We start from the raw sequence: 16586 nt of genomic DNA, 5'->3' as shown, positions 1-16586 counted from the left end.
CACACTAGCTATCTCCCCCTGGACCCAATACAAGTTTCCCGCTGGGCTGGTGGGCAGAAACCAAGGTTTCTGTCTGCCAGCCCAGTGGGAAACTGGCAGTAGCATTGTCGGAGGCTCGTAATCGTGCCAGCAGCAATGCTGCTGCCACTGGGTTCACCAGCACCCTCACAATATTCACTGTCTGCAGAGCAGATAGTGAACATTGTGAGGGTGCTGAGCAGGGGGACCCCTGCATTGACCATGCCAAGTGCATGCTCAGTGCAGGGGTCCACCTGTGCCCCCCTGCACCTTTTCCCTACCAGCCTTTTCATGGCGGTAAAGACACCATGAAAAAGCTGGCACAGAACAGGATAGTAATCAGCTGGGTGGCACTCCATGCAGCGCCGCCCCTTGCTGATTCTGACTTCCGTGACCGCCAGCCCATCAGGATCATGGATCCCAGCAGTGATGTTGGTACCCTCACAGTCTAACTGTCGGAGTCTTAATGTGGAGTTCGGCGGTCCTGACCGTCACTGCAAACTCTCCACTCAATAAGTTCTAGCCACCGTACCCCGGATACTAAAGACCTCAGTGGGTGGAAGATCCTTCACCTACCTCATGGCAAAAAGCTGGAACACCGTACCCCTGCACCTCAGGCAGTCACCATCGCTACCTTAATTCAGGAAGGACCTTAAAACCTGGTTCTTCAACTGAAGCTCAGAGGACAAACCACCTGTGTGCCTTGAGACCCTTAAGGGTGAGTAGTTTAGCTTAATAAGCCTGATTTGATTTTGAAGACTGACAGTCTCGTAATGAGGCCCTGCTTGTCAAGCATGTAACAGTACCAAGCAACAAAATAAGAAAGTCACACTATACCGAAGAACCAGGACACCAATTTATAACAATAAAGTATATTTTTATTAATGTTTAGAGACCTTGATGAGCAAAATAAACCAGAGGGTTCTTGAGATACATATTTTAGAGGCTATTAATACCTTTAAAAGCAACCGTAAACAAGCGTTTATCAACAAAAAGTTTGTAAACATTTGAAAAGTTTGAGAGCATTAGTTCAGCTACTCCAGCCCACTTGGGTTCCCAAATCCAACAGAATGGAGGTTTAGGGGGCAGAGAGAATACTTTGGATAGTTACTTGGTCACCAGAGCATTTTAATTGTGTTCCTTACTTTACAGGACAACTGCCACTGACTTTATTGGAGTAGTCTTGATGCTGAGCATACAGGATGAGAAGATGCTCAAGGATACTCCAGTTGAGGTGCGGTCGACAAAGGGGTTTTTGTACTGAGTACTGGTCCAAGAGTAATAGGAGGCAACTTTGGCCAGAGGTGTTGGGGCCCTATGAAGTCCTGTTTGTTGAAGTAGCTGGCCAGCCGATGCTGTTCTCCTTGCACTGTTTTTGGGGTGAAATCCTTTGGAGGGGTCTAGTGTCCCTCCTGGGTGATGAATCTGGACTCTGATGGCACTCTCAGGTCCAGCAGACCTTTGGTTTTTGAAGATTGGTCACTTGGGGCTTTTGACGTCAGGTAGTGGCAAAGCTTTGCAGTGGCTACCAACTTTCTGATGTGGGATTCCTCAGTTATTTAGTCCCTGGAGCTGGTCCCAGGGGATTAGCCAACTGATCCTTGGAGTCATTGCTTTGATCTGGTGATGGGAATCAACTTTGTTCCTAGCCAGGAGCTTGGGCACAGTCCTAACTTCACTAGCCCAAAGTGGAGCAGGTGCAGTCCTTCTGATGGTGCAGCCTTTCTTCTTGCAGTTTCAAGGGTAGCTGGGCAGTTCTTCTTTGGTCTTTTCTCCAAACCCAATGTGATCTGAGGGGCGGGGTGTCAGAGGTGTCATATTTGTCCCAGGAAAGTGCCCTGAAAGTACCACACAGTCACTAGCCAATTAGTTAATAGGAGAGTTAATAGGCCCCCTCTCCTGCTATGTGTGGCATAAGGCTATCCCAGAGCACACTATTGTAGCCACTTGTAAGATGTTGGAACCCCTCCTCAGTTGTTAGGAGCTTGATAGTCCTCCCTGGAGGTATGGCTGCCTGAGGGCTACATGCCAACAGGAAAACAAATTTGGGCACTGGGTTTCCCTCTTGGTTCTATCTACAACTTGTCTACATGAACAAAAGGCAGGCTGCTCTGGAGTGTTATCACCATTCGCCCTATCAAAGGATGCTTCCCTTGAAAGCTCGCCTTTTGGGCTAATACCCAAACTTGCCATCCTGGGAGAGGAGGTCACACCTCCCTCTGGAGCAACTCAAATCAAATCATTAACATTTATAAAGCGCGCTACTCACCCGTGCGGGTCTCAAGGCGCTAGAGGAAAAAAGGGGGGGTTATCGCTGCTCGAACAGCCAGGTCTTTAGGAGTCTCCGGAAAGCGGAGTGGTCCTGGGTGGTCCTGAGGCTGGTGGGGAGGGAGTTCCAGGTCTTGGCCGCCAGGAAGGAGAAAGATCTCCCACCCGCGTGGAGCGGCAGATGCGAGGGACAGCAGCGAGTGCGAGGCCAGAGGAGCGGAGGAGGCGGGTGGGGACGTAGAAGCTGAGGCGTTTGTTGAGGTATTCCGGTCCCTTGTCGGGGAGGGCTTTGTGTGCGTGGGTGAGAAGTCGGAAGGTGATCCTTTTGCTGACTGGGAGCCAGTGCAGGTGTCTCAGGTGTGCGGAGATGTGGCTGCTGCGGTTTATGTCGAGGATGAGGCGGGCCGAGGCGTTTTGAATGCGTTGCAGGCGATTTTGGAGTTTGGCTGTGGTCCCGGCGTAGAGGGTGTTGCCGTAGTCCAGGCGGCTCGTGACGAGGGCGTGGGTCACGGTTTTTCTGGTGTCGGCGGGGATCCAGCGGAATATCTTGCGGAGCATGCGGAGGGTGAGGAAGCAGGCGGAGGACACGGCGTTGACTTGCTTGGTCATGGTGAGAAGAGGGTCCAAGACGAAGCCGAGGTTGCAGGCGTGGTCTGTGGGGGTCGGTGCGGTGCCGAGGGCTGTGGGCCACCAGGAGTCGTCCCAGGTGGACGGGGTGTTGCCGAGGATGAGGACTTCCGTTTTTTCAGAGTTCAGCTTTAGGCGGCTGAGCCTCATCCTATCTGCGACGTCCTTCATACCCTCTTGTAGGTTGGTCTTGGCGCTGGCGGGGTCCTTGGTGAGGGAGAGTATAAGTTGCGTGTCGTCGGCGTAGGAGGTGATGATGATGTTGTGCTTGCGTACGATGTTGGCGAGGGGGCTCATGTAGACATTGAAGAGTGTCGGGCTGAGTGATGAGCCTTGGGGTACGCCGCAGATGATCTCGGTGGGTTCTGAGCAAAACGGAGGGAGGTAAACTCTTTGGGAACGGTTTGAGAGGAAGGAGGCGATCCAGTCCAGGGCCTGGCCTTGGATTCCGGTGGAGCGGAGGCGGGTGATTAGGGTTCGGTGACAGATGGTGTCAAAGGCAGCCGAGAGGTCGAGCAGAATGAGGGCGACTGTTTCACCGTTGTCCATCAGGGTTCTGATGTCGTCAGTGACTGAGATGAGGGCGGTTTCAGTGCTGTGGTTGGTTCGGAATCCGGTTTGTGAGGGGTCGAGCAGGTTGTTGTCTTTCAGGAAGGTGGTCAGCTGTTTGTTGACGGTCTTCTCTATTACTTTGGCTGGGAAAGGCAGAAGAGAGATGGGGCGGAAGTTTTTCAGGTCGCTCGGGTCAGCCGTAGGTTTCTTTAGTAGGGCGTTGACTTCGGCGTGTTTCCAGCATTCGGGGAAGGAAGCAGAAGAAAAAGAAGAGTTGATGACGGTCTGGAGGTGCGGGGCTATGATATCGTCGGCTTTGTTAAAGATGAAGTGCGGGCAGGGGTCCGAAGGGGCGCCGGAGTGGATAGAGTTCATGATGGATTTGGTTTCTTCCGTGTTGATGTGGGACGAGTTGTTGAGGGTGATGGCCGTGGATGCCGGTTCGGTGGTGTTTGGTTGGGTCTGGTGTCCGAAGCTGTCGTGGAGGTCGCTAATCTTGCGATGGAAGAAAGTGGCGAGGGATTCGCACAGATCCTGTGAGGGTGTGACGGCGTTGGCGTTGGCGCTGGGGTTGGAGAACTCCTTGACGATGCTGAAGAGTTCTCTGCTGTTGTGTCTGTTTTTGTCCAGTCTTTCGGTGAAAAAGTTCCTTTTGGCGGTGCGGATCAGGTGGTGGTGTTCGCGGGTAGCGTTCTTGAGGGCGGTCATGTTGTCAGCGGTGCGGTCCTTGCGCCAGGCTTTCTCAAGAGCGCGACAAGTTTTCTTTGATTCTTTGAGGGTGTCAGAGAACCAGAGAGGTTTTTTGGTGTTGGTCTGTCGATGCGTGCGTTTGAGGGGAGCAAGGATGTCTGCGCAGTTGGAGATCCAGTTTGTGAGGTTGAGGGCTGCGTCGTTGGGGTCGGTGGTGAGGGTGGGTTGGTTGGCGGCGAGTGCGGAGAAGAGTTGCTCTTCGGGGATCTTGTTCCACTGTCGACGAGGGATGGGTTGGGTGCGGAGGTGGCGGGTCTCGCGTCGGAATGTGAAGTGGACGCAGATGTGGTCGGTCCAGTGTAGGGCGGAGGCGTGGCTGAAGAAGACGTGTTTGCTGGCGGAGAAGATGAGGTCAAGCGTGTGTCCGGCGATGTGGGTGGCAGTGTTCACCAGTTGTTTGAGGCCGAGGTTGGCGAGGTTGTCGAGCAGGGTGGTGGTGTTGGGGTCGTTGTTTTGTTCCAGATGGAAGTTGAGATCACCTAGGAGGATGTAGTCCGGCGAGGCGAGGGCGTGCGGGGAGATGAAGTCGGCGATGTCGTCGCTGAAAGGGGCGCATGGCCCGGGAGGACGGTAGATGAGGGATCCTGAGAGTGGTCCTCGGATCGGTGCGAATCTGAAAATGCAGGTGTTCAGCGGCGAGAGGGGTGTCTTCGATGGAGGTGGTGACGCTGATGGAGTCTTTGAAGATGATGGCGATACCTCCTCCTACCTGGTTGGTGCGGTCTTTTCTGGAGATCTTGAAGCCTTCGGGGATGGCAGTGGCGATGTCAGGGGCCGAGGAGGCGTTCATCCAGGTCTCCGTGATGAAGGCGACGTCCGGTGCTATGGAGTCCAGGAGGTCCCAGAGTTCAACGGCGTGTTTGTGGACGGAGCGAGCGTTGACTAGGATGCACTTGAGGTGGTTGATGGCGCCTGGGCTGGTGGTCATGGTTGTTGCGTGGTGGAAGGTGCGTTTGCAGGAGTTGCAGGCGAAGGGTCCATGGGTGCGTTTGGGGTGAGCTTGGAAGCAAGTGTTGGAGCGTCCTGGGTTGAGGGCGTACAGGGTGGTGGGGTCGTAGCGGGTCAGCGGGGCTTGGGAGAGCTGGGGTCCAGGGGTTGTGGCGCTGGGCGTGGGACAGGCGCGGACGGGCGCAGACGGGCTTGCCTCTGGCGCAACTCCGGCGCGCCAGCGGCGCGCCCGCTGCGCAGTCGCGCAGCGGCCGCCATATGAGGTAGGGGGGGGAGGGGTCAGGTGGGGACGAATGGGAGCTGGGGGGCGGGGGCGTGCAGGAGGTCACGGCAGGAAAGCGCGAGGGAGGGGGGACAGGTAGAGTGAGAAGAGCTGGGGGAGGGGGGATTAAGGGTGGAGGGGGGTGAGTGTTAGGAGGTTTAGGAGATAGGGGAGAAAGATAGGAGTAGGGTTGAGAAGATAGGGGAGGGGGGGTTGTAGAGGTGGGTGAGGGTGAGAGGTAGAGTGAGAGGATAGGAAGATAGGTAATAGAGGGGGTGAGGGAGGGGGGGAGAGATAGAGAAATAGATAGAGAAAATAGATAGGGAAATCGATAGATAGGGAAATAGATAGAGAGATAGGAAGATAGGAGGAGGTGGAGAGTGAGGGAGTTAGATAGTGGGATAGAGAGATAGAGAGATAGGTAGATAGGAGGAGTGGGGGAGGTAGTGAACGGGTTAGATAGGGGAGATCGAGAGGGGGATGCGAGTGGGGGAGGGGGGTGAGGCAGGAGCAGTAGGGCAGGCGTGGGGAGAAGAGGACGGAGGAGGCAGAAGAGCCGAAGTCAGAAGACAAGAAGAACAGAAGACAAGAAGACAAGAAGAACAGAAGACAAGAAGAACAGAAGAACAGAAGACCGGAAGGAGAGAAGAAAGGAAGATCAGAAGACCGGAAGGAGAGAAGAAAGGAAGAAAGGAAGACCGGAAGAACACAGAAGAACACAGAAGAACACAGAAGAAGATACAGAAGAAGATACAGAAGAAGATACAGAAGAAGATACAGAAAACGAAGAACAGAGGGCAGAAGACCACAGAAGAAGATGAGGAAGAAGAGAAGTAGAGTGAAGACGGGGGAAAGAAGAGTACAGAAGAAGATTACAGACGAGGAGCGAGGAAGAAGAACAGAAGAACAGAGAAGAAGAAAAGAAGAAAAGAAGCAGGAGCAGGAGAGAGGGTGAGTAGTGCAGGGCAGAGCGAGGGGCTGGGAGGTGGGGGGTACTTACTGTGAGGTGGGTCTCAGGAACTCAGGAACCTGGAGGAGCTGCAGCGGCAGGGGGAGCGACCTACCCTTGGCAACTGCCTTTTTTCCTTTAACCTGGGAGTCATTCACATGTGACCTCAGGTAGGCAGAAAGCTGTCTGTGAGCCTGGGCCATTGTGAGGTCATTAGACCAGCTGAGGCACATGGCGACAACTTTCTAAAAGTTTTAGAACTTTAATGGTGCCATAAATTCCTCCTGGGCATCAGACTAGGTTTAATGCCACAATTAATTTCATAACTTACAATACCCAGTTGGGTAGTCCCATACAGGAGTTAGTCAGGCTGGGGTGCCAATTGGTAACCCTGTGTTAGCAAACTGGGCTACTAACCTTTCCCCAGCAAAATGACAAATTCTAAGTGTTGCTGTTAAGAAATATGAACAAGATTTTTCTCACTTAACAATAAATAGCTCCCTGTCATAGGGCTTTTTAGGCCTTTCCTAGGGGAGACTTACATATAGAGATAAGGGAGGTGGTAGCTTTGCCATTATTTTAAATGGCAAAGGCAAACTAGCAGAGTGAACACAGTAGCAGCTGGGAGCTATTTTGTCCTTTGTCCTGCTCACAGATGCACAAACAGTGCTGCAGCCTTGGGTGGGCATGCTGTGTTACATACCCCGGGGACCCTGAGTTATGAGTAAGTCAACACTTGGTAATTGGGATATAGCCAATTCAACATATATTTTGTAAGGCACTGAGTTGTTTAGCAGGCCTTAGTGCACTCTCAGAGTCGCAAACCCAGCAGCATAAGTCCAAAAATGTGGGGGTGAACATGCAAAAAGAGACATTTTCTTCCATGATTGCATTGAAAAACGAAATCAGACATGTGTCTTTATGCTGACTGTGGTTTGTTGAACAAGAATATATTTGTAAATTGTCATCCCTTGCTTAAAATGCAAGAGATGTTGTCTGTGGTGAATGGTTAAAAGTACTTTTCAATTATGAATCTTAAATCAGTTTGCCTTAGCTGAAGAGTCACGTGACCTGGCTATACTTGTTACACCTTTCGGGGTTTCAAGTACTTTACCTTTTGGTTTGGATTTAGTGGCCAGCGTATTTCAGAAAATTGTGGAGGTTCTGTCTCAAGACTTCAATGGTACACTAATGTTTCAGGATGACATATTATCATTTGAACCAAGCTTAGAGAAGAGGTCTCCAACCTTTGCTGTAATAAGAGCTACTTCTGTGCATTGAAAAAAAACCTGGACTACTAATATTATTAGAGATGTAATAGTAACAACATGAGTCAAGATTACATTAGTGCCCAACATATGCAAGACTGCCAACAGTGATCATTTTAGTACATCAGTCACGCTGGTAAGCAGTAACAAATGCTTTATCTTTGTGCAATGTCTCTACATGGGTAATACAGCTATATCTGCAATGACCCTAGTGCCAACTTTATATTAGCAATATGTCTCCCCAAAAAACACTTATTCTTTATCCCTTAAATATCAGCTTTAAATATATCTTTGAAATAATATATACATTTGTGTCTCAAATGCAGACTTTTCAATTTCGGTGTATACATATCAATTGAACCAAGCAAAATATTCTAAATGAGTCAGTTGTGCATCACACTCAAAAGAGTTAATTATGAGTAACTGGAGAAATGGCAGCTACTCAATAGAGAAGCCTTGGCTTAGAGGACCATAACAAAATATGTGATAGAAATTTGAAACTTTCACTGGAAAGGGGCATGACTACCAACAAGGAGGAATGCAAATTCCTGTAAAACGAGATTAAATATCTGGAACACAATATTTCTGCTGAAGGTATTGAACCTGTTTCTCATTTGTTGGATGCCATTCAGAAAGTCAGTGTACCAGTGATAAGGATTAATTGTCAGCTTAGGAGAGTAAGGTGCAAGCATTGTACAAGGTTACGCTATCCATGCTGAACCATTATGTAAATGCTGAGAAAAGGGTGCATTTTATTTGGGCTAGAGAGCAGGATGATGCATTTGAAAATATGAAATCTATGATTGAGAGCATTCCTGAGCTTAAACCTTTTGATTCCGCTAGTAGATGTACTTTTACAGTGAATGGAAGTTGTGTTGATTCAGGAGCCTTTTGAGTCAGGTTGATGAAGAGAGCACAGTGGGGGTCATTCCGACCCTGGCGGTCATGGACCGCCAGGGCCGGGGACAGAGGAAGCACCGCCAACAGGCTGCCGGTGCTTCAGGGGCAATTCTGACCGCGGCGGTAAAGCCGCGGTCAGAAAAGGGAAACCGGCGGTTTCCTGCCGGTTTTCCCCTGCCCCAGGGAATCCTCCACGGCGGTGCTGCAAGCAGAGCCGCCATGGGGATTCCAACCCCCTTCCCGCCAGCCTCTTCCTGGCGGTTTACACCGCCTGGAAGAGGCTGGCGGGAACGGGTGTCGTGGTGCCCCTGGGGGCCCCTGCAGTGCCCATGCCCCCTAACAGGGCCCCATTAAGATTTTCAGTGTCACTGCACCCGTCGCACACCAGCAACTCCGCTGGCTCCATTCGGAGCCGGCTTCATCGTTGCTGGGGCTTTCCCGCTGGGCGGGCGGGCGGCCTTTTGGCGTTCGCCCACCTGCCCAGCGGGAAAGTCAAAATGACCGCTGCGGTCATTTGACCGCGGTACGGTCTTTTGGCGGTCTCCGCCCGGCGGGCGCCGCCCGCCGGGGTCGGAATGACCCCCAGTGTCTTTTAAAGCAAGAGCTTTACAGGATGCTGACTTGAAGTTCAGGTAGGGCTTCCTCTAGGTTAGTAAGATCAATATCTCGATTTCAAGAGTTTTATTTTGAGCTGAAATACATTCCTGAAGGAAAACATATTGCAGTAGGGTGTCAGTTCAGAGAATAAAAGGTTGGAGACCTGGAAATCTGAAAATCAATTTATACTTTGATAACATTATTAAGCAAATGGATGGACTCCTCACAGGAATTTAGAAGTAAATGTGCAGAGATTTACCAGATTTCAGCAGAGTTTGGTTTGTCTAGAGATATAATAATGATACATTGTTTGTTTGTGGAACCTACTGCAACTAAAGGGTTATTCAAAAAGTATTATTGGTGACCAAGCATGAATTCTATGGTTGGAATGGTGTATCAACAATTGTACAAATTGTCTTAACTCAGATAAACAGAAGAAGAAATCTAATGAACCTTTAAGTCTAGTTGATGTACCTGATTTTGCTGGGCCTTACAACATCTTGGAGCATGCCATGAGGTTTTGGTTGTATTAGTGGATACTTTTTCTAAATTGATTTATTTTCCACTTGTGAGCAGTACCACAACAGACAATGTGATCTCTTTCCTAGGAAGTTTTTTTTTTGCTTTGAAGGAATACCTAAAATACTGATGTCAGACAATGGAGTGTAATTTGTGTGAGATAGTATTTTCTTACGTTTTTATGGCACTAAACAAATGAAGGTTTCTTTATATGTTCATCAACTAATAGGTAAGTAAAGCAAGATTACAGATGTCTGAAGGAATGGAGCTAAGCTAAGCTGCTTTGGGCAATAATAAGTATTTCAATAAATATCTAAAACAGAATGTTTGAAGCTATCAGCAGACTCCACATTCAGTTTTTCTTCATATTGTTTGAAGTGAGGGAAGCTTTTGCTAACTCCTTAACGGTCTAATTTATGATGGATGTGTATGATTCTGGACATAAGGTAGATGACTTCAGAGACAAACTACATACCAAACAGGTTCTCAAAAAAAAGTACCATGATGCTGTGAACAGATCCAGAGCAAACCATATTTAGGAAGGAGGCTGGGGTCTTATTTTTAAGACTACAAAATTAATGAAAGGGATGTGGGAGTTCATCAATCCAGGTCAAGTCAAACAAGTCAGAGGTAGAGCCAGGGGTTAGTGGAACAAGGGGTCAGTGTTCATACTTAAACATGGTCAGCAAAGGATCCTGAAAAATCACAAAGCTGGTGGGGATGTTTCTCGGTGGGATAGCTTTACCAACTGTGAAAATAACGCATACACTAGTGCATGCCTTGATAATTTATGTTCCAGTGATAATTACATTTTGAGACCACCTGTGATTGTAAATAATGACACAGAATTCTTGAGACCATCTGTAGTAGATGGTAATTACATTGGATTATTTTATTTCAGGACAAGAGATGTATATACTTCCAAATGTAGATGAGTTCATTGTACACTAATGTTGCACCTGTCTATATATTTAAATTGTGTTTAAATTTTTCTTTAATTTCTGGTTTTTCTTTCAATTAAAGGGGAGCATGTGTACCTCTTTGCCCCTCTTTGTATTTAACTACTCATTTACTTAGAATTGAGTATTGGTTGTTGGTTCTACTACTGTAGGCAGCCATTCTTTCTGAGAATGTTTAATAGTTCTGTATTCCTTGAAACTAGAGTATTGCTTGCTGGTTCTACTACTGTAGGTTGCCATTCTTTCAGCATACACTCTGCTGTGTGAAGCTCCTGTTTTATGCTGTTATCTCTTGTGGGCCTATTAACTTCTCCTCTTATTTGAATGAATTCCACTTTGGTAAGTCTTTGGCACTCCTCACTCCTGGTATTTCTGTCAGTACAAGCCCCCTAGTGTTTCTCCAAGAAGGCCACTCTGAAAGACCAAAAATATACAGTGCTCAAGTAATTTTACGATAATAATTGTCACCCTCTTTTTATCAACATTGCAGGCCATGTAGAACGATGAAATGCCCTTGTAATTAACATTTTAGGAAATCTTTTCTTTGGCACAGTCAGTTGAGGTTCTCTAAAAGGTAGAAAGTATAAGCTCTAGCTTCATTCCAGAACCTAATCAACCAAGGCTTAGGGGCATATTTACAAGCCCCTAGTGCCACCTTGCGCGACCCTACCATATTTTTTTTATGCTGAGTTGGCATCAAGGAGGCCTTTCTCCTGCGCCGTATGTACAGAGTTGCGCAAATGCTTGCATTGTGCCACTTTGCTACCCTTGCACCATGTTATGCCTTCGCCAGGCATAATGTATGCAAGAGAGGTGTTTTGATACAGGGAGGCCTGAAAAAATGGCACAGTGAAATTTGCAAAGATTTTACTGCGCCATTTTTTCCAACATTTTTAATGCTGCTTAAAACAGTTGGTAAAATGAAGCACCCATTTGAATCAATGGGCCTCCCTGTGCTTTGTTGCACTAGTGTCAACGTTTTTGACGCTAGTGCAGCAAAATGCCACAATTCAATTCAATTCAATTTTATTTAAGATTTGGAACTCAACTGAGATCCACATACAAAATACACACTACAACCATACATTTAGTCTCTATTTCTATTACACCTGAAATCAAATTGGATACAAAAAGGACATTTATACAATAACATTTGTATCAAAATGCTCTGCTATATTTTCCAACCTTGAAATTATATGCTCAAGACCCAAGTAAAGAGTATGAAAGGTGAAAAGAGAAAAAGGAAAGAAAAAAATATGGATCCTCACTTCAGTGAGAATAAAATAACAGAGAATACGAACATATTAAGACATTAAAAACAATCCCCGCTACATATAGCTGCAAGATATAGAGAGACTGTCTTACGACAGAACCTGTCTAATCATAATATTGCTGATAAATACATGTGCAAAAAACAACAGTTTCATGTGCCAAACTCCAGACTTCTTTTCGCATTATATCGTGAGGGGCCTTGCTTTCTCAGCCCCACAACAGTAATGTTATTACAAGCGAGTTGAAGCATTAGTTATATTAATAGACCTTACCACCCGACTTGCCTTTCGGTGAGAGCTCTTAAAATAAGTTTGAAAAACATTTTTAAAATTCAATATTTTGAAACAAAATCTTTCATTAGGAGGATCATACAGGTCTCAGAGGAACTCAGGCACTGCCAGCAGAGAGAGCTAAAGACAGATTGGTTCTAGCCATATGCGCCGAAATAAAGCAAGAGATGGACAGACAAATAATACATGGTCTAGGTCATGAGATTCCACCAGACAGAACTTACACTCTTTTGCTGTTCTGAGCCATTTCGCCAGTAGTGTGTTCAAAGGGAGAAATCCCTGGGGAAGCAGCGTCCAAAAGCGTCTAACACTACGGGGGTATTCCAAGAGAAATAAAGTTGTGATTTTGTTATTACTAGAGTATTGACTATGTACACAATGAACCTTTTTTTTTACAGCTCTCCAGGTCTAGGCGGAAGCTCAAAGTCCGCGTTGCTTTCTTCAAAATCACTCTCAAATGCAATGGAGACAGTTCCAGGACCTGGCTGCGATCCAGCTCCAACCTTTCCAGGGAATTGGAGAAATTCTTACAAAAGGCATATTTGACCTTGCTATTGTCCAAGAAAAGTTCTTTCTTTAACAATGATCCTATGGTGTTTCCCTCGCTCTTTAGAATAGAAGCGGCCAACCGAAAAACCCCTGCTAATCCTTGAACATGTGCGCTTCTAAGCCCCATATCCAACCTTAAAGCCGCCATAGAGGCTGCTGTATTAACAGACATTAGTTTTCTAAGAATGTTTCCTTCTGCCTGGTTCAGAAACCCCCATTTAGCAATATCTATAAGTTCCACCCCATATATCAGGGATGCAGTAATTTGGACTTGATATATTTGAGGCAACATCACTAAGGTTCTCGCACACTATTTTCCCTAAAAAGGAATAAGATTTCACAACTTCTAGGTTTTGCTTACCCAATGTCCAGTAGTAATTGGGAAAAGTCATCTTTTTTCCCCCAGAAGACAGAGAACCTTACCTTTTGAAACATTGATCTTCAAATAATGTGAGGTAGAATACTTTGCTAGACGCTGCAAATGGTTCTGTAAACCTTTAGTGGTTAAATCGAAAATTATAATGTTGTCAGCATATAGCAGGCAGCAAATTGGCCGTCCACCCACTAGCGGGGGAAAACCCTTGCTCTGGGACAAAGAGGAGGGGAGATCTGAAATGTAGAGGGAAAAAAGCAAGGGAGCCAATAGGCAACTCTGTTTTAAGCTGTTGGACGTGGATATCTTATGAGATAGACCTCTATCGGCCCCCAAAAGGATTCTACACCAGGTATAAGAGTGGAGAGCTATTACTAACTCAAGGAAGGATGTAGGTATCCCCAGGCTGCATAGCTTGGCTCATAGTAGGTCTCTATCTACTTTATCAAAAGCAGTGGAGAAGTCTATGAAGGCAGCATAAACCACCCCACCTCTCAGTTTCACATATTTTTCAGAGATAATTTGTAGCACAGTGATATTATCCAGGGTACTATGTTTGCGCCTAAATCCGGATTGTTCCAAGGGGATGATGTTATTCTCCTCTGCCCAAGATGTTAGTCTAGAAAGCAGACATTTGGTAAAAATGTTGCCCACCGCATCAAGAAGGGCAATCTGATGATAATTGCCAGGACAGGATTGGTCGCCCTTTTTGAATAAGGGTACAATGATACTACCGACCCACGATGGGGATGCATCTAGAAAGGTAACATCTACTAAAAACCACATGTAAGATCTTAAACCAAGAGCTCCTGTCCTGTTTTATAACTGTTAAGGGAAGTTCATCAGGGCCCATTCCATCACAAGAGTGCATATTTCGAATAGCTATGCCTTGAGAAAGTTAGGCCCAGTAGCATAACGACTGAGCCTTAAACATACCCTTACACTCTGCATGTTATGAAGAAAAGCTACATTGCTTCTTGTTCTGGCGACGTCAAAGGTACTCCAGCAATACGGGTGCTTGGATATCTTTGCATCTATGTGTGGCATTCTGACATTTCGAATCTATGGTGAGTGAAAATTGAACAATTTAATTATAATCGCTGTAAAACATGGGTTGGAAATGGAGAAACTGAGTTGCAGAAGTGTTATCGTCATCTCCAGCCTGTATTCTGAAAGTGTCAAGTCCAAATTTCTCTATGAAATGCTAGAGCATTTTCTTAGGTTTTGCCAGAAATCAAAGCATGGCAAATACTTAACAACTATATAGAAAAATTGGAGGGGTAACTTAGCAATGAGGTGCCATTTCTCATACGAAAGGTTCTATAAAAGGATTCAGTAGCTTCTAAGTGGAATGCAGAAAGTACCAGACATCAGCAAGGAATGCACGAGAATGGACATTTGGTGATATAAAGTCACACTCCATGTTCATTCCCGACCTTGTCACAGAATCACATGGCAGGGGAACAAAATCTTTCCCAACGCCTTCTCAAGATGGTGATCTTCTCTGTCCTCACTCGCTAGTTTATGATGATTACATTTGTGACAGCAATTCTGCAGACTGTTGAGCGTGTACAGTGTTTTTTTTTGCAACAACAACAACAAACTTTATTGCATGATTACTTAAAATCTTTGCAAAATGAACACATAATGTACCAAGTTACAAACATCAGCTAAAAATACAAATAGTGTGCCACTGTGTAAGGAAATGCCTCCTTGGCATGGTTACTCCCTGACTTTTTACCTTTGCTGATGCCAAGTTATGATTTGAAAGTGTGCTGAGGCCTGCTAACCAAGCCCCAGCACCAGTGTTCTTTCCCTAAAACTGTACCTTTGTCTCCACAATTGGCACATTCTGGCATCCAGGTAAGTCCCTTGTAACTTGTACCCCTGGTACCAAGGGCCCTGATGCCAGGGAAGGTCTCTAAGGGCTGCAGCATGTCTTATGCCACCCTGGGGGCCCCTCACTCAGCACAGACACACTGCTTGCCAGCTTGTGTGTGCTGGTGGGGAGAAAATGACTAAGTCGACAGGGCACTCCCCTCAGGGTGCCATGCCAACCTCACACTGCCCATGGCATAGATAAGCCACCCCTCTAGCAGGCTTTACAGCACTAAGGCAGGGTGCACTATACCATAGGTGAGGGCATAGGTGCATGAGCACTATGCCCCTACAGTGTCTAAGCAAAACCTTAGACATTGTAAGTGCAGGGTAGCCATAAGAGTATATGGTCTGGGAGTCTGTCATACACGAACTCCACAGCACCATAATGGCTACACTGAAAACTCGGAAGTTTGGTATCAAACTTCTCAGTACAATAAATGCACACTGATGCCAGTGTACATTTTATTGTGAAATTCACCCAAAGGGCATCTTAGAGATACCCCCTGAAAACATACCCGACTTCCAGTGTGGGCTGACTAGTTTTACCAGCCTGCCACACACCAGACATGTTGCTGGCCACATGGGGAGAGTGCCTTTGTCACTCTGTGGCTAGTAACAAAGCCTGTACTGGGTGGAGGTGCTTCTCACCTCCCCCTGCAGGAGCTGTAACACCTGGCGGTGAGCCTCAAAGGCTCTCCCCCTTTGTTACAGCGCCACAGGGCATCCCAGCTAGTGGAGATGCCCGCCCCCTCCGGCCACGGGCCCACTTTTGGCGGCATGGTCGGAGGAGATAATGAGAAAAACAAGGAGGAGTCACTGGCCAGTCAGGACAACCCCTAAGGTGTCCTGAGCTGAGGTGACTCTGACTTTTAGAAATCCTCCATCTTGCAGATGGAGGATTCCCCCAATAGGATTAGGTATGTACCCCCCTGCCCTCAGGGAGGAGGCACAAAGAGGGTGTAGCCACCCTCAGGGCTAGTAGCCATTGGCTACTAACCCCCCAGACCTAAACACACCCCTAAATTGAGTATTTAGGGGCCCACACAACCGAGGAAGCTAGATTCCTGCAACCTGAAGATGAAGAAGGACTGCTGACCTGAAGCCCTGCAGAGAAGAGGGAGACACCAACTGCTTTGGCCCCAGCCCTACTGGCCTGTCTCCCCACTTTGAGAAAAACTGCAAAAGCGACACGTCCCCCAGGGTCCAGCGACCTCTGAAGCCTCAGAGGACTACCCTGCATCTAAAAGGACCAAGAACTCCCGAGGACAGCGGCCCTGTTCCACAAAGACTGAAACTTGCAACAAAGAAACAACTTTTTAAGGACTCCACGTTTCCTGCTGGAAGCGTGAGACCTTCCACTCTGCACCCGACGCCCCCGGCTCGACCTGCGGAGAAACAACACTAGAGGGAGGACTCCCCAGCGCCTGCGAGCCCGTTAGTAGCCAGAGTTGACCCCCCCTAATCCCCCACAGCGACACCTGCAGAGGGAATCCAGGGGCTCCCCCTGACCGCGACTGCCTGCTTCAAATAACACGACGCCTGGTAAAGACACTGCACCCGCAGGCCCCAGGACCTGAAGGATCCGACCTCCAGTGCAGAAGCGA

Source organism: Pleurodeles waltl, chromosome 10 (genome assembly GCF_031143425.1).
Source record: "Pleurodeles waltl isolate 20211129_DDA chromosome 10, aPleWal1.hap1.20221129, whole genome shotgun sequence".
Lineage (NCBI taxonomy): Eukaryota > Metazoa > Chordata > Amphibia > Caudata > Salamandridae > Pleurodeles > Pleurodeles waltl.
Note: the sequence above shows the minus strand (reverse complement) of the source record.